Source organism: Echeneis naucrates, chromosome 1, assembly GCF_900963305.1.
Source record: "Echeneis naucrates chromosome 1, fEcheNa1.1, whole genome shotgun sequence".
Classification (NCBI taxonomy): Eukaryota; Metazoa; Chordata; class Actinopteri; order Carangiformes; family Echeneidae; genus Echeneis; species Echeneis naucrates.
Window position 1 is genome coordinate 20568739 of NC_042511.1, and position 25614 is coordinate 20594352.

General features: G+C 37.5%; 1 long non-coding RNA gene across 1 annotated transcript in view; it reads left to right on the top strand.

The window, feature by feature from the left end:
- Window positions 1–6089: 6089 nt before the first annotated feature.
- LOC115049660 (uncharacterized) overlaps window positions 6090–25614 on the top strand; it is a 38290-nt gene continuing 18765 nt past the window's right edge. The window contains exons 1-2 of the long non-coding RNA XR_003841140.1: window positions 6090–6231; window positions 19383–19463. This is a non-coding gene — a long non-coding RNA (uncharacterized LOC115049660). The remainder of the gene's footprint in view (window positions 6232–19382; window positions 19464–25614) is intronic.

The window sequence follows — 25614 nt, forward strand, 5'->3', positions numbered from 1 at the left end:
CATTGAAGGGCTGGAACTTATTAAACAGAGCAGAAGAGAGAGAGAATTAGAGTGCAAGAGTGAGAGAAAATGACGATAGCTGTGGAGCAGAGTTACCCAATAAATTAAGTTTGCAGTAGAGTGTATATACAGAAGCAGTCCAAGTTCTAAGTATTATTGTGGTGAAAAGGAACCTAGAGGCTATGACAACATCATGGCACAAAGGACCGGATTTGGACACCTTTAAGGTAGATGGTTGGCAAAAGTGAGGGTGATGACTGTTTCTGACAGATTGTGCAGATGGTGATGAATTAAAGAGAAATTTGATTTTTGGCATCTTCATTTCGTTGACCCATCTAGGCCATCATATGTAAAGTTGGTCACCATTCGTTCTGAATGTACAAACCTTGCCAAAAGAATGCTTTCCACAGCATAACACCCACCTACTCTGATTTCTTCACGAAGGGTCAAGCACTCAGGCCTCTACCACTCTCTTGTTATAGGTTGCATGCACTAACAAACTTGTAGTGACATGGTGAATGATCAATTGCCTATAAGACGTTTTTCATCCTTATAATCCACTGATATTACAAATCAGTATTCATCTTTGTGATGGCATGTTTATATACAACAATCCCACAGTAATGTTTCTCTATCTAAAATTGTGGAAGGACTGGGGTCGCTTACATCGTCTGATCAAATATGGCATTGTAAATCTAAATCAGCAAAAGTTGACTTGCTTGCACTTACATAACATTAAGTACAGAGAGTGTGTGGGTGCATGGGTTTCCTCCCACAGTCCAAGGATATGCATGTCTAGGTTTATTGGTCACTATGATTTGGCCATAGGAAATGTGAACGTGAGTAGTTGTTCGTCTCTGTGTATGTGTGCTGGCCCTATGATGGACTAGAAGCCTGTCCTACTCTCACCCAATGTGAGCTGCTATTAACGCTAGCATCCCCTGTGACCCAGAAATGGATAAGCAGTAATAGATCAAATCAAATCCAACTTTAATTATATAGTACTTTTCATACAGAGGAGCCACAAAAATTGCTTCACAGCTTAAAAAGGAAAGAAAAAAGAAGAAACATACAAAAAGAAGATGCTCATAAACACACACAGAAAGAGATAAGGAGAAGGAACCAGATGAAAAATAAACAGCATACAGTATGCACAGTTACACACTAGTGAGAATGCCAGGATACTGAGGAACCAGAGGGTGAAATGCTATCTTGATAAATGAATGAATAATTGTTTCTTTACTCACTTACTGTGTCCATTCTTTCTGTCCTATTCCTTAATTTGTCATATGGTGGAGTAAAAGGTTTCAAGTTGGGCATTTGTTGGCCATTTTCCACATTCACACTCAGAGAATTAATTAGTTTTCACTGTCCGCGTAGACCAGCACCACCCTTAGAAAAATATTTCATTTGCAGCACCAACAAGCAAAAAGCCTCTACAGTTGCTATATCAGACTAAAAATTGTCTGTAGTTATTAAAATGATCTTCGAATAAATGGTACCACTGTTTCCATAAATTTTATATTATTGCTTTAAAGATGATAATTTACACAATCTGTTCACTCTTACAGCTATATAGCATGTTTATGTTCACAACCATAAACATTGGAATATGTCCCATGCTATTTGGAAGACATGAGATGTCCTAGTCGGCTAAATATGGGGGCATCACCACCAACACAAGGTTAACACCTCTTGTTGTAACACTTTGCCAGGCCTGTGAAATCATCTGTTTGTGTGTTTAACAAACAAAGAGTAGTGTGTTTACTGCTATGTTATATATGCTACAGATTACTGACAGCATGATGAAGCTTTTGTGGCTAACAGAGATTCATGTACATTGGTGAGCAACACCCTTAGCCAAAACTACACTTACTACTCACATAAACACAGAAATGCACACACAGACACACTGACAGTGAGACAAAGACAGTTTTCACTTGAATACACACCTGCCCTTGCACTCTATGGCACACAGCACACAGCTTAACCATGAACATTGGCCATGCTCCATGTGTGCCTGTTTGTTTTACGTGTGCGTTGGTGTGTGTCTGTGTGTCTGCGTGTGTGCGTGTGTGTCAAAGGCCTCAACAGTATTCATGTACACAGACAGCTCTACTGTCCTCTACAACAGCTTGTCTCTCTCTCTCTATGTCCCCTGGTTTTATTATCATTATTATTCTGTACTTTTCTTTCACTTCCCTTTTCTTATGCACTTTCAGTATTTCTTTCTTTAACTCCCCAAGGTTTTCTCTCTTTTGACCCATAGGAGGAATATATCTGCATGATTTTCCTTCAGAAATGTCCCCAGATGTATTGTGTCAGTGTGTCAGTGAGTCAGTGATTGTGGCATTTCAGTGGGTTTCTGAGTGTTAGCTTGTGGACATTTAGGTGTGCATCAATGAGTCAATGTGAGCGTGTTTAGTGTTTTAATTTGGGCTGCAACCTAACTGATTAAAACTTTATCTTCTCAACACATATTTTGTCAGTGTTTCAAATTAAATAGTTTTTACATATTTTTGTTCCAGTTGGTGTTTCTGTAACTCATGAACATCACCTTTATTTCAATTGGAACATATCTGCATTTAACAAACTGGCTGTCAATTATAATTAGAAACGCTTTATACATACATTTTTATTTAAATCAGTTCATGTTCGTCAACCTTTCTTGAGACCGTTTTCCTGAAATGATCAATTTTCTTTTTCTGAATAAAAACTGATCATTTTTAGGCAAGAAAAGTAATGTCATAGCTCTATTCCAGGAACATGATAGCAAACCGATGGTTTCAATTTGTCGGCATATGAAGGGTATCTTCATATTCAACTTTTGGATGTAATGTTAAAACTTCAAAATCTCAGCTTCTTTCCGAGTACACCCCTGGTTATAAAATCAGGTCACTCCACATTGAATATGTCCTTTGGCGTATGCAGCCAGATTAAATCTCCAAGTTCAGTTTTTACTGTGACATACTACCCTCATTCAAGGTTGAATGCAAACCATTTTCAAATGGAAGGAGTCGGTAAGTGAACCCACATGAAGTACCAATGATTATAGAGCAACTCTTTAAATATGGTCAGATTTTTATCTATGTTACACTGATGAACAAATACAGTATATTTGAACAATTCATTAATATTATTAATTTAGTAACTCACAAATCATTGCATTGTCATTGCCCATATTCCATTAAAGCCCTTAACGATTTACAAAATCAACTGGAATCAGCAGTCAACAAACCTGGAGTGCCATGGAGTAACATTATTGATATCATCATTTGAATTATATTGATACATTTTGTTATGAAATTTAAAGGCTACTGAGTTTATTGCACTAACAAATGGGTTTTGAGGCCCTCTCTCTGCATTTTCAGTGTTTGAATTCTAAATGTGCAATACTATTATATTGTAGTATAGTATATTTTTAAAAGCATAATAGAATTGAATTTCAAGGTCAATCATTTTATAATTTCCTTGTGGCATACAACAGATCAATAGTTAAGAAGAGGAGTACTGTGAAAATAATTTGACATAATATCAAACAATATTATATTTATATTTCATTTTATAGTTATTAAAACATATATGCAGAGGTGTCATAGAAAGTGTTTTCTTCATTCAAAATTTGTCACAAATATTAGTTTGACCCTAAAAATATATACTGAATTTTTTTACCTATAGAAGTATTATATATGATACAATCCATTAGTCTGCTCTGTAACCATTATCCTTTTTTCATGGAATCTCAGACAGGCTGCAGCCCAGTCTCCATTTACATTTCAGTCTTGTTATTGTCCCCATAATGTAAGCTTGTCTGCCCAGATACCACTGTGCTCTCTCCACAATGCACTAAACCTTGGGCTTTTTACAATTACAGTGTTCACTAAACAAATTCACTCTCATATACTTTTGCAATTTGACCTCCTTTTTTTGTGAATGTCAAGAAAGTGTTCCGTCTCTATACTAAAATGAACATGCAACACAATATTTAATACTGTATTTGTCTAGTATTTCACAAGAAACTAACAACTGAGGGCATCATAAATTACACACCAATTGTGTCCTGATTGTTCCCTTGAATTTGGAATAGACATCTAGAATTTAGATGTTTTCTTTTGAAGATTACGTCATATACACACACAATTTTAACTATAGTACAGTTAAAAAGGTTGTGTAGTAACAATACAAAATGTTGAATTTGTAATTTAATAAGATTCATTAAATTATTTCTTTTATATGCTCATCTAGAGGCATCGGCTATCAGTGCAGGAGTGGTCCCCTTTTCCTGGTAAAAACAAGACTTCCACACTGCTTTTTCCTTGAAGTCTCTGTTTACCATGGCCTCCAAATTGCAAATATAAGGAATATATAGCTGACGTGAATATCATACATAATGCTGCATGCTGTAACAGTGCAGTCACTGGTTGTGTGATTTGTCGATGATAATGTCATGTTTGCTTTTGTTCCAAAACAGTCTCTATAGTGTATCTATCACAGTGTCTTGCAGAACTGCATGATTGTATTATAATTACAAGAGCTAAACAAAGCATGGGACATTGCAGTCATAATATCTTGACAGCTTCATGAGAGTATAGTATGATCGCATTCAAGGTGTTAGTTTGAGCTGACAAGTCCTCATTAGAATTATCCCCAAAGGACATGTACAGCCTTTTTTATGCAACATTATCGTTTTCTTGAAGTATGTGCATATCACAATTTACAACTTAACCTGAAATTAATTAGTTGTTCATGCTTAGCAATCGGAATTTGGGTAAGGCTTCCAGTGGTGATGTGAGGCAATGTCATGTTTACTTTCTTTAGATCATGGTTTAGATTGTATTTGTGAGAGATTCACTCTCCTTCCCAAAGTTACTGATTCCCCCTGATTTGCCCCTAGGTATCAATTTATAATATATTTTATCGAAGAACAACAACAAGCTTTAATTCTCCAACTGCTTTTAATTGATCCATGTTGGTTTAGTTTAGTAGCTTCTGTTAGACTGGAGAATCAACTCTTTAGTTTGTCCTCCTATGACGATATCAATTGTTTACCCGAAACACTCTTGTGAACGTCTCCCACAACAGCATTCATTATTTCGACTAAATCAGCTCGCTACTCAGGCCGCGTGGTTAGTGCCCCCCTTTTTTAATCGCTTTGCTAAATCTTCTAGTGTTTCTGCGCAAGAAATGTCAGATGGAAGCAGGGAGCCCTCATTGACCGGCTGACTTCTCGTGCTGCCCTCGCTCTCCGCCGTCACCTGTCACCAGTCAGGGCACACGGTGTTCAGACACGACTGACCCTTGCCTCCCCCACGGAGCCCAGCACTGATCATTCAGAAACACTCACACGCGCACAGACAAAGAGAACGAAACGTTCACGCGCCCAAGCCTGCATGCAGGTAGAGACGTCAGCATTGGACGCAGCGGGGGATCCTCAGCATTCAGTTTCTGCATAGCTTGGCGTATCAACGTCCTTTGGCTGGGGTAGAGCAGCTCTCGCTCACTCTTGCAGAAGGCAGCAGTAATTGAGGACACCGTTGTTTTTCTTCAATTTACCGGAGCGCGGTCTCCCTCCACTCCTCCTTCTCGCTCTCTTTCTCTGTCTCCCCCCCCCCCCCCCCCCCCCCTCTCGCTCTGTGAGGCGGACTGGCTTACAGTAGCACGCGCCGGCGGCTGGGACAGCAAGCAGAGAGTAAAGGGGAAAAGGTGGCTTACCAAGATCAAGTTCCTCTCGAAGAAAGGGCGCTTTGGACGACACGCTCCAAGCTCTAATGAGCGACTGAGTGTAGTTTCCCGCTGTAGAGACCGGAGAATCCACCATGATCACATCGACACTTCATCACTTCACTTGAGTTCTTCTGATAGCCGCTCCGCACTGTTTGGGACATATCAAGTCTTTTTTTTCCCTCCCTGCATTGTTGTGCGCTCAGCATTTCTTTTTCCAAAAACAGACAATATTTAATTACACCAGATGCTTATTTTTTTTTTCAATTAACCTTATTTGGAAACGTTTAGAACTGTCATTAAAGTGAAAATGACTGCGCAACAGAGAAATGCTGTGAATGCGCGTCTGCCAGTTCTGTTTCTTTAGAAAAAAAAAAAAGAAAAAAAACTGAAGTCGACTAGATAAAGAAGTAGACGAAGTTTCTGTGGAGGGAAAAAGTGAGAGAGAAGAGCCGGCTGCATGACGTCGGTATTAAATTGAGAGGAAGATCCCAGCACAAGGACGAACAGGTAGGACAAACACCGAGACAAGTTAGACAAAGAGACAAAGACTGTCTCTTTTTATTAAACGGGACATGGTTTGTGCTTACCCTAACATCAGATCCACGACAGGAGCCATTCTCCCAGAGAAAAATTGAAGGAATGAACGATACTTAAGACAAGTTAAAAGCAATAACAAAAACAACAACAAAACAAAACCCCAGTCTGCTTTATTTCCATACCATTGTATTACACCTGTACACCTGTAACTTTTCAGTCAGTTTTTTGTTGTGGAATAGTCGTAAAAGATCAATTTATTCTTAGGGACTGATTCTGTATACACCTCTATTAATATGTATTGCAATCATTCAGTGAAGTTTTCAGTTTCAGTCAAATTTAAACAGCCTTCTCCACGTATTTGACATTCACTGTATGGGCAGGTCCACAAAATTCACACAATTATTGTGTAAAAGACGAACAGTTGAATAATATCACATCAACTGGCTCACAAAAACTATTCATTTCACAATGTAGCTTTGATGTTTAATATGTGCAGAGGGAAATTTAATGATCGGGAAAAGACGGAGAGGCGCTTGGTTTCGTGTGGGCAAAAGAAAAAAGAGCATATTTTTTAGCCTTTTAAACAAATACACATTAACGGGATTACAAGTGAAAGTACTTGCATATTAACTAAGGGCTTTCTGGCATGTTTTCATGCCCGTAATTACATATTCAAAACACAGGTTATCATATCAAGTGCCATCTCAGTTGAAGTTATTTCGTCACCGCTGTTTTAGAACGGAGAACATAAGACACAATCGAGCTAAATCCGTTGTTATAACTGTCCTTCTCCTTGAGAAATAAATAAAGAAATGAAGCATTCTTCTCAGTGCACATATTAAACAGCACATAGTTTAAGATTATTGTAGACGGAAAGGTTGCAGCTACAAAAGATTATAGTTGTTATATCTTAGTTTTGATAGCAAATAAGACCCCATTTTGAGGGATGAGTGGCTGTCTTTGCATGTGCGTGTGTGTTGTCTGTGTGGGATAGTGAGAGCATAAATGGTGAAGGTGTTTGCATGAAATATTGAAATCATAGGAATTAAGACAATGAAAGGAAAGTGGTAAAATAGACACCAACTTTATCTTACTGTCTACTCATATTTTTCATGTTGGTTGTAATTCCAGTGGCTCTATTTAGGAAGTTATCCAAACATAGGTCCAGTGATGTCCTTAACTGCCCTTCTGAAACGTGCAATAGATATTTGTGCACTCAGTATCTTAAAAAAACATGCACTCTTTTTTTAGGCAACTGTCGTTTATGCTTTATTTGCAAATTCACTGTAACTGTTTACTGTTTACAATTCTTCTGATGTTTGACAGTTTATCTTGCCCTTCCTTCTTCTCTGTGGGTCATAAAAGACTTTGTGTCCTTGGTCTCCTGATGACACTCTATGACAGGCACTAAGTGAATCTTTGTCCTATTCTGTTACTGTGAATTCATTTAAGTAGTTAATGTATTAAAAAGTTTTATGGATCGCATTTTACAGAATACTTTGCAAAAATTCCACCAAAACTGTAACTCTTTTTTAAGAGACTGGTGTGTGTCGTGATTGTACAACATTGGCATGGCTTTTAGTGGGGTACTGCAAAGGTGAAAATTGTGACCTTGAGTAAAGTGATCCATGAAAAAGGTCTTATTATTTAGTTTTTTGTTGTCTTGAGGTTTGATTCTGGCTGCGTTTTCAGTATGAAGAGTGTAATTGGCGAAAGGATTTTGATTAGTAATAGGAAATAAGTTGGGTTGTTAAATTCACATCATTATTATAATTTTATAATAAGAAAATTGGATAAAAAGAAAATTAAGAAAAAGTGATAGAATGTGCTTGCAAAATGCAATATTCATATAGTCAGATTTATTGTGAGAGTGGATACTTTTTAGTTTTTAATTATATGTATGAATATGTGTTTTATTAATTTCACAATGTTATCATATTGTCCTTTTTAATGACTATTACATCCAACTGATACAGTTTTCTGAGTTTCTGGTACTGTCACCACACGTCTTTTCCACCATTCTGATATACATCCTTGTGAAATGCAAATAAATTTGAACCTTCAAGTACAAAATAATTGCCCACTTTATCACATGATAAAAAGCAGGTTTTGGTATTGCGTGGATATCGGTCCAAAATGGTACTTATAAAAACATTAGTGCTACCTAAATGGTTCCAGAACTGACATTAAATTAAGGTCAGTGCCATTAAATTAAATAATCATAATAATATAAAATAATTTATCTGTATATTGTATGTCAAATATTTCATTGTACAGATTAATTTTCGCTCTCAAATATACTATATGAGGTCAACCATACCCACAACCATAAACCTTAATACTTCACTCACTATTGTTTAAATAAAATGTTCACAAAAAAAGTGTTTAAGTTTTAAAGAAGTGTGAAAGAATTTTATCAATGTGTGTATGTTAGGCAGAGTAAATGGTTTATATATGATTTGCAAAAGTGTTGAGGGTGACGTTGATCTTCGTAAAAAAATTGTGTTTTCTGCAATGAATTGTGTAAACAGCTTGTTCCTGGGATGAAAGTGTACTGAGCCCACTTGTTCTATGAAAGTTTCTTGTATATGATTTAATTACAACTTTTGTTCTACCTATGCAGTACCTGAAAGTAAATGTTGACAGTCAAGTCAGCCAGTGACGATGGTGATCCAATCTATTGTCACCTCACCGACAGCGCTAGGGGTGGCTGCCATGCAGCTACACAAGCAAATACAGTGTATGTTATCACTTCATTAAATTTAACCTATTCCCCTTTATGATTTAATACATTTTTGTTGCACATCCTTGGAATTCTTTCGAGTGGAACACAGTCGCATTTAAGCCCTTTAGGATGTTGTCATGTTAGATGAATTTAAATGCTAGCTACTAGCTAATACTTGGTTACCTATTTTCATCAGGGCTGTAGGTAGTAGTGGTCTAAAACTTCTATTTTTAACCACCAGTAGGCAAATATTTCAAGTGACAGTTCAGATATTGAATTTGTATCAAAATGTGTCACTGAAATGTGTTTTAATTTGGTAGTTGCGCAGAACAATCAATGGTGATAGCAAACATGCTTAAACAAGAGGGTAAAAAGAATTTAGAAATGTGTTTGCGCAGTGTGTACATTGGTCAGACTACTTCTGAACACACTTTGTGAAAGTGTACCATACACCAGTGTTAGTTTCGCATATAGCTCAAGCAAGTCCCCTCATTAAACAAAAGAAACAAGCAGATTATGAGTCAAACCAATATGAAGTGTTATTGCTTGAGCAATGAAGTATTGAAAACCTGTGCTTCAAAAATTTCATGTGAGAGTTCCACATTTTATAGGACAGGTGACAGACAGATTCTGTTTAAAAGATATTATATGTAATATACACACCATACAAATTCAAACATTTTCATGACAGTTTTTACATCACAGGGTTTTTTTTGTCTTAATTTATCGTTATAGTTAAAATTTATAATTATTTATTTGACCATTTTAGTGTTAAAAATTTGACGGTATAGATATTGTTATAACCATATAATACACTTTAACAAAACTACATGATTTCTGAAAAAAAAGTTTTGCTTCTGATTGATTGGTAGGTGGAAAGTGAAAGAAACAAGAAAGTGAAAAAAGAAAAACTGCATTTCTGAAACACAAAATAATAAAAACAACAAGAATCCATCTTTTTCGTCTACATTCTGGTGCTAGCAAAATTTGATAATTTTAAATTACTGTTGTGTGGCATAATTTTACTTAAAGTGTTTAGCTCTTAAAGGTTGTATAAGCGATTCAATTTTTTCAAAATAAATGTTTTGTCAAGTTCAGCAAATTCACTGTCCTCAAAATCTGGTGTTACGGAGCTTCTCTATAATTGGTGATGAAACAAAATGGCTATTCTAGCCCATCAGCAACAGGGGGCATGTGTGCTCATCCACACGACGAGGGAAAGAAAAAGAGAAGAGAGGAGATGATGAAAGGGGGGCAGTAAGAGTAAGAGATGGACAATCAGGCACATACTAAAGAGATACTGCAAACTAGGGAAAATGATAGCGCGAAGGTTGGGAATGATTAGAACTGTAGAAGTGAGACTATTATCAATATTAAGGCATTTACCTGGAGGGAACATCCACCGATCATGATGTGATTGCAATGTATCCTCCATTTCATGCAAATCACGAGAAATGAGAGCGTTCTTTTATCAGGCAAAGGTGATGAGCCATTTTAACAGGAGTGAGGTTTTTTAATGCTAGAGACTGCAGGATTTGGAAAAGAATCTGTTGATGTGATGTTAGCTATAGTCACAGGAGAATTTTGAGATATGCAGGCGAAAGCAGTGCGACTGCTTTAGAAATTTAACTCTCTATTAGTTTATTAGCAGCATAGGTAGTTAAGTTTGTAAGTCAGTTTTAAGACCCATTGTTTAATTGAACAATGTATTATCTTGGGGGGGATGCATTATTCTGAATTAAATGCTGCAGTTACCTTCCTATGCAGCTATCTTACCTAAAAGCATTCAGACGTCACTTCTGCCACTCTAGTTTCAGAATAACAACCTTAATAATTAACCAACTAGAAAACTGAATGTTGTGTTTGTGTACATGATATTTTGTGTGCGTATATCATGGGTTTGGGATGCTTCATCCTGGATTCTACTATTGCAACATTGGCTTGGGACTGTGCATCCAAAAAGTGAGGGAGCAATTGATGAAGGGGTGTATTGGTTTTGCCCTCGTATTCAGATATTAAATGTCTACCTTCAGAATCACTTTTTCCACCTTGAAATTAGTTGTACGGCCCTAGAAAATTTTAGGATAGATTGAGTTCCCATTGTGAAAGCATTAAAATTGACTACTTTTTTTTTTTTTTTTTTTTTTTTTTTTCAAAAGCAGTAGTAAAATTTGCGTAATCTTGTTTTTTGTTTTTTTTTTTTGACTTATGGGTTGTCTGCACCTCTCTACTTAGTTGTATTTATAAAACTAGAGACTCCTCTGAAAATGTATTTAAAATGTAACATTTTCTTTTTGTTTTTGTTTATTCTAATATTACATTTATTAGATACTCTGAGCATGAAATTGCTGTTTTATTTTGCCAAGCAGTTTGTGGCAGGGCCAGCAAGTTTTTCCAGCCATTGAAAGGAATACTGAATCACTGCATCAGGGCCAAACATCCTTGATTTTGCTGCAGAGAAATAGATACTTTATGGATACTTTATAGATACTTTTCCATGTAGTAGATTCCTTTTCAAAGATATTGGCAAATTATAATTAATATTAAACTTGTTCTGGTCTGGTATTAACATCACTCTCAGGGTATAAATAAATCTAGGGCACAGTTTGCGATCTGATTAATTTGTAACCTGATCTCTAAGATCATAATTCATTGGCATCCTGGCCACATGTGGTGACATCCATGCAGCAAATGCTTCCTAAGCCATGCTGCAGAATTGCCAAATGAAACTAAAATTATTTAAAATATAAAATGGACCTGTCCATGGTGTACCCCACCCTCACCCAATGTGATCTGGGATTGGTATACTGTGACCTGTGACCCAAAAGTGGATAAGTGGTAGAAGATGAAGAAATTAATTTCAAATGGCTGAAACTGTTTCACTGTAGCACTGTGCACAGCAGACAAATTTACTTTGCACCTCCTTGCCCTGCTTTTGCTCGTATACTGTCTCTCTCTCTCACACACAAACACATAGCTGGCTTAAAACTGAATGCTAACTAACACACTCAGAGCTGTCCACTTGTGATTAGATCAATGCTTCTCAAATACTGGGGCGCAGTGAGATGCTGGGGGGGCGTGTGTGACCCCGCGGAACATGCTTTTTATGCCATAATAGTTTAAAGTGTGATCTGTAATCCTTTCTTTTTTCTTTTTTTTTTTGTTTTCTTTAATGATAATAAGAATACAATGTTATGCAGAGGTGTACTTATAGCGATTTTATAGACAATTGATACTATTGACATTCACGACAGAGAGTGGGGGTGGGGTGCGAAATATTTTCTTCTTCCTAGGGGGGGCGTAACAGATAATAATTGAGAAGCACTGGATTAGATCAACTGGGAGGCAGCAGGTGTGTTCAGAGGTTTTCTGACCAAGACCATTTTCTGCTCAATATGTAAATATCAAAATTTATATTATTGTATTTACACCATTTGACTTAACCTGATATATAAATGTACGTATTGTGAGATTTAGTTAATTGAGAGAAAATAAATATTAGAAGTGCACACTTATCCATAAGGGAAATACTCTGTGTATGTGTGTGTGTGTGTGTGTGTGTGTGTGTGTGTGTGTGCGTGTGTGTGCGTGTGCGTGTGTATGTGCACATGTGCTGTATTCTTGTGTGTGAACTTGCTGCGTGTGTGTGAATTTCTGTGGGCTGTTTCTGCTACACATCACATATATGTGTGTGAGTATATTCATTATCAAGGGCATGCTCAAAGTGGAGCAGTGGAGATGAAAGCTACCTGGAGCCATATAAATGGAGCTGCTGCCAAGCAGGGGAGCCTATGTGTGTTTTCTGTGTATTAAACTTAAAAACTTAAAATTAAATCTGAATTTCAGTTGACCGTCCAGCGTAACACATTCATTGTTTCAGATGCATTAGACTTTTGTGGGGGATCCTATAATCTACGTTCCCATACCTACTGTTTTCAAGCTTCAGTTTAGTTATTTGGCACCAAAGTCCTTAGGTTTGAAAGAGAAGCTTTAAAGTTGCAGTTCAGTGGAATGTATCAATTAATCTTTATTATTTGTATGGTAGAGTTTATTGTGTAAAATCAAAGTTAAAATATCCTTAGCTTGATACTGTAGCTGTCATGGGCAGATTGACTGTTAACAGGCTGGGGATATTTAATCTATTTTATTTGATCTATATCTTTCATTCTTTGTTTTTCAATAAAATCGTTAAGTGTAAGCATTCATTTCCAAGATTTTCAGAACAAAAACAAGAACAAAAAAGAGATGCAGTATATTTTGACTGCTTGGTTTATGAGCTTGACATTTTTTTTACCTTACAGTAAATGGCTGTTAATTTCTGATTTATTTTGAAACAAAGTTGCATTCAGTAAATTGAGATAAATCTTACCAAGTAAATCTTCCTATGATTTTATTTTGATTCTGTGTCAGAATCAAATCTTTCGTTTAACATTTGTCAAGTAAATAAATAAATAAAAGTAAATAACATACCATTAATTAATAATGATTCTTCCGATCTCAGCACCCATAATAATAATAAATAATAATAAAAATGGGACTAATAATAATGATAAAGAGGCTAATAATATAATAATGATAATACTAGTTATAGGTGCTAGATCATGGTGGTAGGTAGGTGATTTGCAAACCAGAGCCATTTTTCTGCTGTTAACAAATCTTTTTATTAAGTGTCAAATTACCTTTTCATTCACTAGATCAAATATATATGGATTAAGAATCAAAATAAAATTATTAATTTAGAAATCTGCTTTCAACTCACTCATTTTTCACCTTGACAGGCATTGAACTTGCCCCTATAAAGAAGTCTTTCAGTTATTGTCACTGAATAGAATGAGTGACATTTCTTATGGAATAGTTCATTGTGTGTGCTAAATTATGTTGTGCCGAACATAAGTCCCCTAATTAGGAAACCAATGGAATGTGTCCATGACGCATGCACACATGACATCAAGGCTTTTCAACTATGATATAATATGATATGAATAGATGAAAGGATGAAGTTCATCCATTAACACAAACCCCTACTCACAGATGAACGGTAGATAGCTGACATTGGGTTCATCCTTGACAGGCTTCACTGAATCAAACTCTGGAAATCAACAATTCTGCCAGAGTAAAAATTGTTTATTATTTTGTATACTTAAATTGTAGTTCAATGGTAGCCTGAAAATCGTACAATGGTGGTGTTTTTTTTAACATCATGTGAATTTCTCAGCCACCCTCAGCTGACTGTGACCCTGTCTAGACAGTCTGTGAGAGATAGTAACCCTGTTTCTTTGGCTGATCCATGGTGGCCTCTGACGTTACCACCTCTCCTCTGCCACCCCTCCTCTTCCACCAGTCTGTCAGGGTTTAATCCTTGTTGTTGGGAGGTCTACATGCCGATAAACAGGTGCTGTGTGACAGAAGGTGAGGACTCAAAAATGCTCCACACGAACAGTGAAATGCAAGGCAAGGTCTTTACTACAGGCAGGGTCAGTACACAGATAGTCAATCAGAACTAGCAAACAATTCCAAAAGGCAAAAGCGAGGTCAAAAATGTAACTGGTCAGAAACACTATTAGGGATACAGAGAACAAACACTGGATGGCTTGACACAAGGTTGAGCCGAACTGGCACAGGACACAGGGAGAACAAAGACTAAATACAGTAGAAGAGGCAGACAATGAAATGCAGGTATGGCACATTAGGAGCAGGGTCGACGATCACAGGAGTTGGAAACACATGAAGGCAGGTAGTGGAAAACGAAGAGAGGTTAGACACACGCCAAAATAAAGCAGGAAGTGGGAACCAATGATAACAAAAACCAGAAATAAGCTCAGACAGGAAGGGCCATGGTTGATGTTGATTGTGCTGTTGTTGATAGAAAACAACGCACCAGAAATAGAAACATTTCTAACTCAACATACTCAGGTCAAAGACACAACTCCCACCAGAAAAACCAAAAAACACTTCCTCATCAGCATTTGTGGGTCATCCATGACCTCCAGTAAGGACAGAATTACAGCTTTGTAACTGATTTCTTTTTTAGCATGATTCTTTAGTGGAACAAATTCATCAGAATAACCCAAGAGACCTAAGAAGTTATATAAGTTTGGTATATTTACTTAATGCTCGATGAACATTTGTGGATCAACTAGAAATTAAGATGAAAATACTTATAGATAAGGTTTTTGTCAAGCCTTGATCTGTTGCCCCACAATAAGAAGGATGTGGGTTCTGTGCTTGCATGGGTTTCTTCTGGGTACTCTGGTTTCCTCCCACTGTCCAAAGACATGCACGTTTGGGTTAATTGGTGACTCTTGTCCGTAGGTCTGAGTGTGAGTGCGAGTAGTTGTGTGTCTCTGTCTGTCGCTGCATTTTGGCCCTGAAATGAACTGGTGACCTGTCCAGGGTGTATCCTACCCTTGCCCAATGTGAGCTGGGATTGGCTCCAACAGCCCCCGTGACCTAGAATCAAATCAGATTTATTTGTATAGCGCCAAATCATAACAAAGTTACATCAAGGCACTTTACATATAGAGCAGGTCTAGACCAAACTCTTCATAAAATTATTTAAAGAGACCCAACAGATCCCCCGATGAGCAAGCACATGGCGACAGTGGCAAGGAAAAACTTCCTTTAAAAGGCAGAAACCTCGGCCAGAACCAGGCTCAGGGGGGGCGGCCATCTGCCTCGATCGGTTGGGTTGAGAGTAGGAGAGAGAGAGGGAGAGGCACAGGGGGGAGTTGTAGTGTAGGGTGAGAATGAGCGCAGGAGAGGGGGATATTCAAAACAGGTGTAGGCAGGATAAGCTGTAGATGAGTGAGTGATTCACTTACACTTGAAGACACATATTCAGCCGCAAAAAAATGTTTGCATGTTCTCCCCTTGACTGAGCTGGTTTCCTCCCACTGCCCAGAGACATGCATTTCTGGCCTAATTGGTGACTCAATGCTGCCTCTAGGTCTGAGTGTGAGTGTGAGTGTGAGTGGTTATTTGTTTCTGTCTGTCTCTGTATGTTGGCCCTGCAATGGACTGGCGACCTGTCTAGGATGTACCCTACGCTCGCCCAATGTGAGCTGGGATTAGCTCCAGCATCCCCAGCAATAAGAAAATGGATGAACGAGTGAATGAAAGAAAAAGAGAATATAAAGCTGCATGACTAAATTCAGAGTCAGATTTTACAAGGACTGTTTCATGCACCTGCTCAGATGGCATTAAATACAAACAGCATGATGTGCAGTTTAATCATTATTTTATGGCTATACCAAGTAGTGGTCAAATCGATAGGTCCAAAAACTTAACAACCATCTCTGCAGATGATAGACTCAACAGTTTAATGTTATACCTCAAAGCAGTAAAAAAAATTTATAAATCCGTCGTACCATGCTGTGGAGAAATGTTATAGATGCCGATGCTCAGTGGCTCCAATGTCAGGCAAATGAGGGAATTATATTCTATGCTCGGTCTGATTTTATTTTGAATTCCTGACTGAAACATTCTGCGATACCAGCCTTTATTTCAGATATTTGGGCAGTGCTGTATAAATTTTTGAGGTTCTTTATGTTATTGTTTTGGATTGAAAGCTTGGCTTTGGCTTGCCCCGTCTCTAATTCGGGCTGGTCTCAGGTGGACTATAACTCCAAATCTTGGACTGCAACTAATCTCAACATTAACATAAAATTATAAAATTATAAAAAGCATCTTCAGGTGGTGGCATATTCTTTATTTTGACACCATAACTATGTATTAATATGTGTGCAGCATCAATGTTGGAGAACTGGGACTGTCTGTTGTTTGTGCAATGTTCTCGCTATACCTCAAGACCACTGCAACAGCAACGTTTATGTTCAGTTCACTTGATGGTATTGTAGCCTCATTTATTGAACACTTTGGTGACAGCAGATAGGAAATGTACTCACTTTCATTGTATAATGTACTTCATATCATATGCTCCCAGTTAATATTTACAAAATCAATTTTTGTCCAGTTATTCAATTGCAGCAAAAAAAAAATCTCCCACAGCATGGAATCAATTACATCTTGACAGTTAATTAAATTTCAGCAGGTTGATGACTTCAATATTCTCTCTGAACAAAGGCAGTAAATAAACTGTAGCTACAACCTTTGACACATACCTCATTACCACGACTATACTGTTCTGTAGAAAATTCAATTTTGTATTTACTGTCAGAATTCTGAGAAAAAGGAGGAAATTAATTTTCACCTTCTATTCGTTTGAATGAGAAGGTATGTCCAAACCTTTGGCCTGTACTGTATAATACTAGAACAGATTCAATATTGAAGAAACAAACCATGTTCTGATGGACATGCTTGCTATTTCTATTTTATCAAACAAAAGAAATGTCTTTGGCAAGTAGCTCTCTGTATCAGTGTGTTACTGTTGTATTGTTATGTGTATCTGAGTGATAGTTATGTACATCAACTAAACACTGAGGCTCTCTCCAGTTTTTCCATGCCACTTGTTTGTTTTCCTTTTACAGCTTTGCTTCATGTCAATTATGGTTTATGTTGTATTCACAGGAGTTTCTCAGATCTGACTGTAGACTGTACCTCTCTTTTATAAAATATTGCACAAACATTCTCCAATGTACTCCAATGTACTTTTTCAGTGGACGATAATGATAAACAACACACTGTTAGGTCTGAACAATTCTATTTATTAAGACAAGCATAAATCTAATGGGGTCAGTGGCATCTATTTAAAGAAATCTAGTTTAAAGTGTGTTTTGTCTGTGAATCACCCTCAAACCCTTTCTTTTTTCAGTGTCATTTGAATTATGGTGTGTTGATTTATAATGTGTTCTGGCAGTGGTGAAGAGTGCAAATGTGTCAAATTTGACTGGGTGTTACCACAAAGAGTTATGGAAGTGCTGCAATTGACTGGCGACCTGTCAAGTGTGTACCCTGTTCTTCCTCAATGAGAGCTGGGATTGGCTCCAGCACTCCCCACGACCCAAAAACAGATAAGCAGTAGGAGATGAGGAAATCAATGAAATATGGGAGTGCAACACTTAAAAATAGGCACAGGAAATTGCAATTTATCAAATAACATTGTGCAAGTGCAAAAGTGCAATTGCTCATTTTACAGAGGTGACTGACTGACTGGTTTGTGATGAGTGACAACTGTCAGAAACAGATACACAACAAGGAATTACAGTTGATCTGCTCTGTTAAGGTTAGGCTACAACCGAAGATCTCAGCTCATTATAAACAAATGCATTTGTGTGCAGCTTGACCTATTGTTGCCCTGGAGTTCATTATATTCCTAGAGTTTGACAGAGACTTTAAAATTAGGAGTAAACTTTCTTTATAACAAGTTTCCTTATTCTTCCTTATTCTCGTTGTTGCTGATAAAAAAAAAAAAAAAACTCACATCAGAAGCCAAATTCAGACCTGCAATAACACCCACAAACCTTCTGTAATCTGTTCTTCCATGTCCTTTTTGTCGCCTGCAGTTTTCTAATATGGAATTTACCCTTTAGAAAATGGAGTGAATAGGGATCCCTGGAAAAAAGAAAAAAGGATTTGTGGATGTTTGATGAAAGTGCACAGACCTGACCTGATGATGTAAACCATCAGTTCAATGTTTTAAAGTAATAATCTCTTCTCTTCTCATTTTTTTTCTGACAATGTAAAATAACAAGCTCTAATGTTTCATCCTGCCACAGAGTTTGTTTTTTCCAGTATTGTCTTTATTTATTTAGAAAACTTAGCTGTGAAGTCCAGTCTCCCTAAATCTTTGTCATCTGATATCAGACATAACTCCTCTGTTCCTTCTTGCACATCTCATTTCTCCCACTGTACTTAAAATTTTATATCACACATCATTAGCGTCTCTCTGTCATCTCTGTATTGCTTCTGTTTGTTTGTTTCCATCTTTTTTAAGGTGGAATTTTTCCTCCCTCACATTGCACTTTTAACCAGTTCCCACAAAAGAGGAGTAACTGAGTTTAAAGAAAAATATGCCATGAAGCGTTAAATAAGTAATTTGATTGTTTTCTGGTATCTGAATTTATTGTATTAATTCAGATTAGTCATTCAGTTTAACTTCCTTCATATTCTGATGAAGCTGCTAGGTTGACTTGAAATTCCTTAGATTTTGGAATGAATCCAGTATTTCCAATATATATACAGTACAAGGCCAAACGTTTGGACACACCTTCCTATTCATTTGAATGAGAAGGTGTGTCCAAACGTTTGGCCTGTCTTGTATGTATAATACATGTGTGTGTGCATATGCATGTATATATGCATGTGTGTGTGAGGGAAATTACTCTTACTCTCAGGTCTTCATTTAATGGCTGAACTGTGTTTATATACTGTCCCCAGTAAGATTTCAGACTCCTTTGGTGCATTGCTTTAGTAACATCTTTTCATTTTTGTCTTTTAGTGCTGTGCACTGCTCTCGAGTCCTGAACAGCACTGATGCTTCAATGTGAGGCTCCCTTCTGCATCATACCTGCCAGCACAGGTAATGATGTATGACAGCAAACACACGGACACATACGGATGCATAAACACAAATGCTTTATCTGCCACAGGGGCTAGAAAAGCACTACAGGTGCTATGTGTGTGCATGTGTGTGCATATGTGTGTGTCACAGTTCACTTGGTTGACAGGAAAACTGGCTGGGGTTATGGCTTTGGACGGTATTTACTCTCATTTGTTGGACAGGGATTTGGTGAAACTCCCAGGAAACAGCGTTCTAAGCCATTTTAAGCCAGAAACACCCAACCCACAGAGCTGGAGCACGTTATTAAATTTTAATTTCATTATTGCTTTTCTCCTTTGGCCAGCTAAAAGCTGCTGTTTCTCATTGCTGTTTTGGGCTCACAAAACTTTGAAAAAAAGAAGGGATGCAGATGTCTGAGAAATTTTAAAATTTTAAACTTTTTTTTGTTGTTGTTTATATTTCCATATTTTTCAGTATTGTAGTTATTGTTAGAGAAGTAAACTTGTCTCTGGCAAGATTAAAATTAAGCCATGTTGGGCAGTTGCATTCATTAAAAAACTGTACAAGATAAATCAAAATAAGTGGGGACTGATCTAGCTTTTCTGTAAACATTTACTTATGTACCTGTGGACGCGATTACCTGTAATGCCTGTAATGCCCACGATGTCAATTTTTTTGTGCGTATATATGCTGCATTTCAATGAAACATATTCAAATATTTTAAAGGCTGGAGGCCAGGGTTCCCAGGATTTGTGACCATAATCTATGATGTTGAAAATATGCCGACATCAATATTTTAAAGCAACACATCGTGATTTCCATATCATGCCCATTGTATTGATATATTTGTGGCCTATGTCAGCCAGCCTCTTTTTCATTCAACATTTACTGACACATTTTCATATGTATGGTCTAGCTGCTGTTTTTACTCTGCTTTCTTCTCCTCTCTATCCCATGCAGTGTGCCAACACACGCACACACAGGCTTTAGGAACAGCAGAACAGATGCACAATCACAACACTGGTTAAACTAACAGCTAATTGTCACAAAGAAGGTCAGATATAAGATGGTTTGGACATCCTTTCATTGATAATCCTAATTTTGAACATGTCTGATTGTTGAAGTGTACACTGGACCCCAACATCCCACAATTCACTGAAAATTCAGTTTTGTTCCCAAAGAGAGCTTCAGTTGATAGTGGCTACTGTTGGGAATTTTACTGCTGCAACTCAAATAACAGTGTTCAGCTGTGTTTGATCATAAATCACCACTAATCCTATTCTGAATTAAAAATTTTTTGGATTTTTGATCCACTGTATCTCGTACTACTACTCTATTCTTATAGCCTAACCTATTCTATAGTGTTAAAAATTAAAAGGTCATAGGCTGAGCTGGGTCAGTAAGGTGTCTGGATTAGACCAAGAACTCTACCGATGCTAGTTAGTGGCTTCAGTGCTGATTTTTGGAGGTTCAGTAAATTAACCTTCACTCTCAGCCTTCTTCAGCTGCTTTTTACATTTTGATTGCAGTCATTTCCAAAGATGCAAATGTTTGTTAAAGTTGCCTTTACATTTATAGGCCAAACTTATAATTTTACCTTTAGTATTAAAAAGAACATTAAAGCTTGCCCTTCAACAACTTTTTGAGCAAAACTAGTAGTTTAGATGAATCCATTGTTAATAGATTGAGCATTGTAAATATGGTTAGGTCGTGTCTCAAATCTGTCTGAGTGGGGAAAAAAAGTGAAGCCCTCCTTGCGGTCTTGCTTGCTCTTGTACTGTAGTCAGATGTAGCACGGGCTGGGGACATGTTGTGTACTAGTGTGAACTAGTGTAGTGACTGTTTTTAAATCAATTTTGTAATCTTTCTTGTCATAAAAACACTGAAATACATTGTTTCAGTAGTAGTCGTAGTAGTAGATATTAAAGTGTACTATACAGCAAATTGGCTGTTGCAGTGGAAGCAGTTTTTGATTTATTGGAAAAATGACACAAAGTATTACTAATTTCCCTTGTCTCCCCTACACTCAAGAAAGATATGAGACACATAATGATAATACTGATACTACTACTACAACTTCCAGTAATAATAATAATAATAATAATGATAATAATAGGTCACAGGGGATGTTGGAGCCAATCCTGGCTGACACTGGGCAGCCAGGATTGGCTCTGTGGTCCCAGGCAGCTTGGAGGATTGACAAATTAGTGATTCACCTATCCTTGTTGATGTTCTAATCTTCCAGGAAAAGCTATGTTTGTTACCAGAATAGGAAGGGACTCCCCATGGACTCTGTATAAACTCTGGATCAAACAGGGATTTACTTAGACTGGTGGCTTGCTGGCCTGGACCTAGCTGATGTAAGAGCCAAGCAGACAGGCAGTAGGCTCAGGCTAAACAGGTCAGCAACGACCAAGGCTCAGTCATAGCAATATTACTTATTCTAAATCAGTATATTTTTCAAATAAAAAATCTCACAAATCAAAAAATCTGTCTCTGTTGCTGAACTTCTAATTAAATATTTTTTTACTATGCTATGTTAGACAGCAGGAAACCAGGATTGACTGCCTTCTGAGGAAGGGCTTAAAGTTTGCCTCATAGGCAATAGGTTGACCCTTGATTATCATGTCAGTGACTACAGACAACAAAGGGTAATATCTGATCTTTTTTTTTACCAGACTACCAGATTACCAGATATTTAACAGCAGTATTTTCTACTTAGATGAAAATGTAAAATGTGAGAGTGTTTCAACAGTGATCAATGGTCAATTAGAAGTCTGAACTTACTTACATACGTGTACTGGTGGACTCCAAATACAATAGCCACAGAATAGTCCAGATGAGCACAATTAGTCTCTGTCTTGTTCAATGGTTCATTGTTTGTTTTGTTTTTTGTCAGCATTTCTCTTACGGTGTGTCAACTTTTAATGAGATTCATGCAGTTTTGTAGCTAAATATTTTATTATTTCAGTGCGTATGTGTAACCATCACCAGCCCAATCTGTAAGCTAGTTTGCTAGCTAACTAGTTTGTTGATCTTCACTGAGTGAAATTACCTTTGTGTGGCAGGGAGGGCAGTGTAACTACACCTTAGTGAATATAGGGGTGAAGGACAGAGAAGATGCAGAAGGATGGACAGGGGAAGGGAAGCAGGTGGTGCTGGTAAGAAGTAGTGGAGTGAAAGATGCTGTGCTTTTCCTGTCACCTTACTCAGGATTATGAGAGTCCAGAGGATTTCTGTGTAGATCTCTGGAGAGATTGGAGTCCAGATAGGTGAAAGTGTCCCAACAGAGGAGCCTGGTCGAAGATAGGGTATATAGTGATGGAGTGAAGGAAGAGCTCAGCCAATTTTTGCAGGATTCAACAATTCTTCACAATATGACCCAACCTGGGCTTGCAGGTGAAACCACGCATGTATGTGGGCATTCGCTAAGAATGAGTGAGACCATCACCAGGGCCCAGAGTCAGGTCAGGGGCCAAGGCTCCACAGGTCTATCACCCTGTGTGCGGGAGCAAAAGGGGCACCAAACCCAATGAACCACCACAGCCACGCAGCATGCCCCAGGAGCATTGTTCTTGATGCAAAAGCAATTGGTTTTTCTAAACTGTTTGGCATTATGTATCTAATCACCAACCTATTCGACAAGGAAGTGCATCACAGGTAAAATGTATCAGAAGTGGGCATAGTAAATAGAGATGAGAGTTATGGCTCTTTGAAATGAGCCGGAACTGGAGGAGCAGTTCCTTTCAGAGCCATTCAAAAGACTGGCTGGTTGTTATATTTAGTTATTTTTTAGAAGTCAGCCAGGGTTAACTTTTATCAAGAAAATTATCGCTTTTAGCAATTATAATTTAAGATTTGGATCAGCATAATTCAAACTTACACATCCCACCAATATATACTCTATTGGTAGGAATAATTCTGAAATAAAGATAATAATTTCGTTTGACCAGGTAATGATGCGGGCCCAGTGGTGCCTGGGGGAGAGTTAGGTGAGCTGGTGCTGAAGCTAGAATAGTGGCCTGGCATCTCACACGACCTGATGTGGAGGCAGAATGAGTTGAATCTGTGGAAGTGATAGAGAAGTCACTCTCATTAGCTTTACCCTGCCTGTCATCTTATGTGGCTATGTTTTATTTGGCTTATTTTAGCTTTTTTTTTTTTTTTTTTTTTAGGTTGGTGGCGCTCGCCAAGTTTTCTCCTCCTCCCTGATACTGTCAGCGGCAATGTGGCAAGTTTTTTTTTTTTGTTTTTTTTTTTTTTGAGCCAGTCAGGCAATACTCGCTACTTCTATCTCTCTTTGTTCCCCCAGCAAAAAAAGTAATAGTTAGTGGAAGGGGCTCGCCCCCTGCTGCTAACACAGGATTTAGTGTTATCTTAAGTCTCCACAGGTCTGAATTCCACCATCTTTTTTCAATACTGGAACAATGGATGTGGCCCAAACACTGGTTGTCAAATGCTTTAGAAATGCATTTTTTACCAGAGCATCCAGGTGAGCTTACAACTTAGGTCGAATGGTGAATGGCACAAGCCTTGTTTTCATGAACAGGTATAAAGCCAGCGTTCACATGCAGCTTCACCATGATATCTTTCATGCTGTCTAACTCATCATGGAAACCTCATCACGCTTTACAAGTTTGGCCTGCAGGGGAGTGGAACTGTCTGATCGTTTCCTTACTTTGTGGCAGTCAAGTTGTATTTCCCCACCTCACCCAATTATAGCAGGCAGCTTCACAGTTTGGCCATTGAACTGCAAAAAGTGAAAATGGTTGGTTTGCATTTTAAGTTTTACCAGCGTGTTACCAACAGTCAAGCAGTGTTCCTCATTACATACTCTTATCCAAACCAAAATATTCAACACTTGAATTTGATTGTGTTTGGTTTTTTAATAGACTTATGCTACTGTTCATACCATTTCACTCATCTCATGTTATTTAATTACAGAAGACTACAGCAATCACCTAGCCACCAATGAGAATCCAGCAAGTTAATATCAAGGTCTTGTTAGCATATTGTTGATGTAATTATAAACTTAATTACTAATTAGGAGGCAAATTGCGAATTATATTGATTGGATGTATAATTAATGAGTGGTGATTCTCTTGTTACGGTAATGAAGAGAGTGGAGAAAGTTTCATGTGACATTTTTTTGCTTTATTTAGTTTTTTGTTTTTTATCTTCATTTTAAAGAGTACAGTACTTCTGTTATTTATGTTTGCAGAGCTTTTTTGCAGAGTCTTGAAAAGCAAGCATATCACATAGTAGGCCAGTGTCTGAGCATGCTGTCTTATATTGTGTAGATTCTGTTATATAGTTCTTAGTGTTGGTTGCTAAGGGAATAGAAACTGCACACTACACAATACAGTTAGGAAACATCCATTAAAGAGCTGTTCCTTTTCTATTCAACATTAAAGAGTGAAAGGGAGAAAATAACCAAATTCCTCACTCAACATAACAATAAAGTGAGGAGAACAAGGTGAAGAGGAGGGAAAGTTGCTGGTAAAACACAGAGGGCTGATGAATAAGAATGAAAAAATATGTACCCAAAATATGTGGCACAAACTGATTCTAATGATTTTTTTATAGCAACATAATCCATAGTCATCATCAATGACCAAAAATTCCATAGAAATATTATATCCTCAGTTAAAGTTTTGTCTGGTAACTGTTGCCTTGGGTCGGTACCCAGTGGTGCCATTGTGTCCACCTTTTGTTCTTATGTCATTTTACTTAAAAAATCTTTAATAGTTAAATGATAAAAGTAGTAGAACTATAATTTCAGTGGAAATGTGAATCAGATTTCGTCTTTAATTTTGACTGAAGGTCAAACTCTCCATTGAAAGCTCAAACAAATTATACCATATAGATTAATCACAAAGCGTTAATGCTTTGATCAGAGTGGACACAGAAATAGAAACCTCCTCATCGCATCTCTCAGTTTGGTCAGTTGTCTGCTCACAACTACCCCTTGCAATGAGACAATTTGCTCCAAATTTAATTGTGACAAATATAGTAAAAATCTGGAATCAGTTTAGGAGACATTTTGGCCTACATACTTCAGATCCACTTCAGACCCACCCTTCCAGGCTTGGTCTAACATAGGTCTCCATACTATCAGTAAGATCAGTAAGATAAAGATCTATTCTGGGTTTCTGAGTCTCTGTTATCA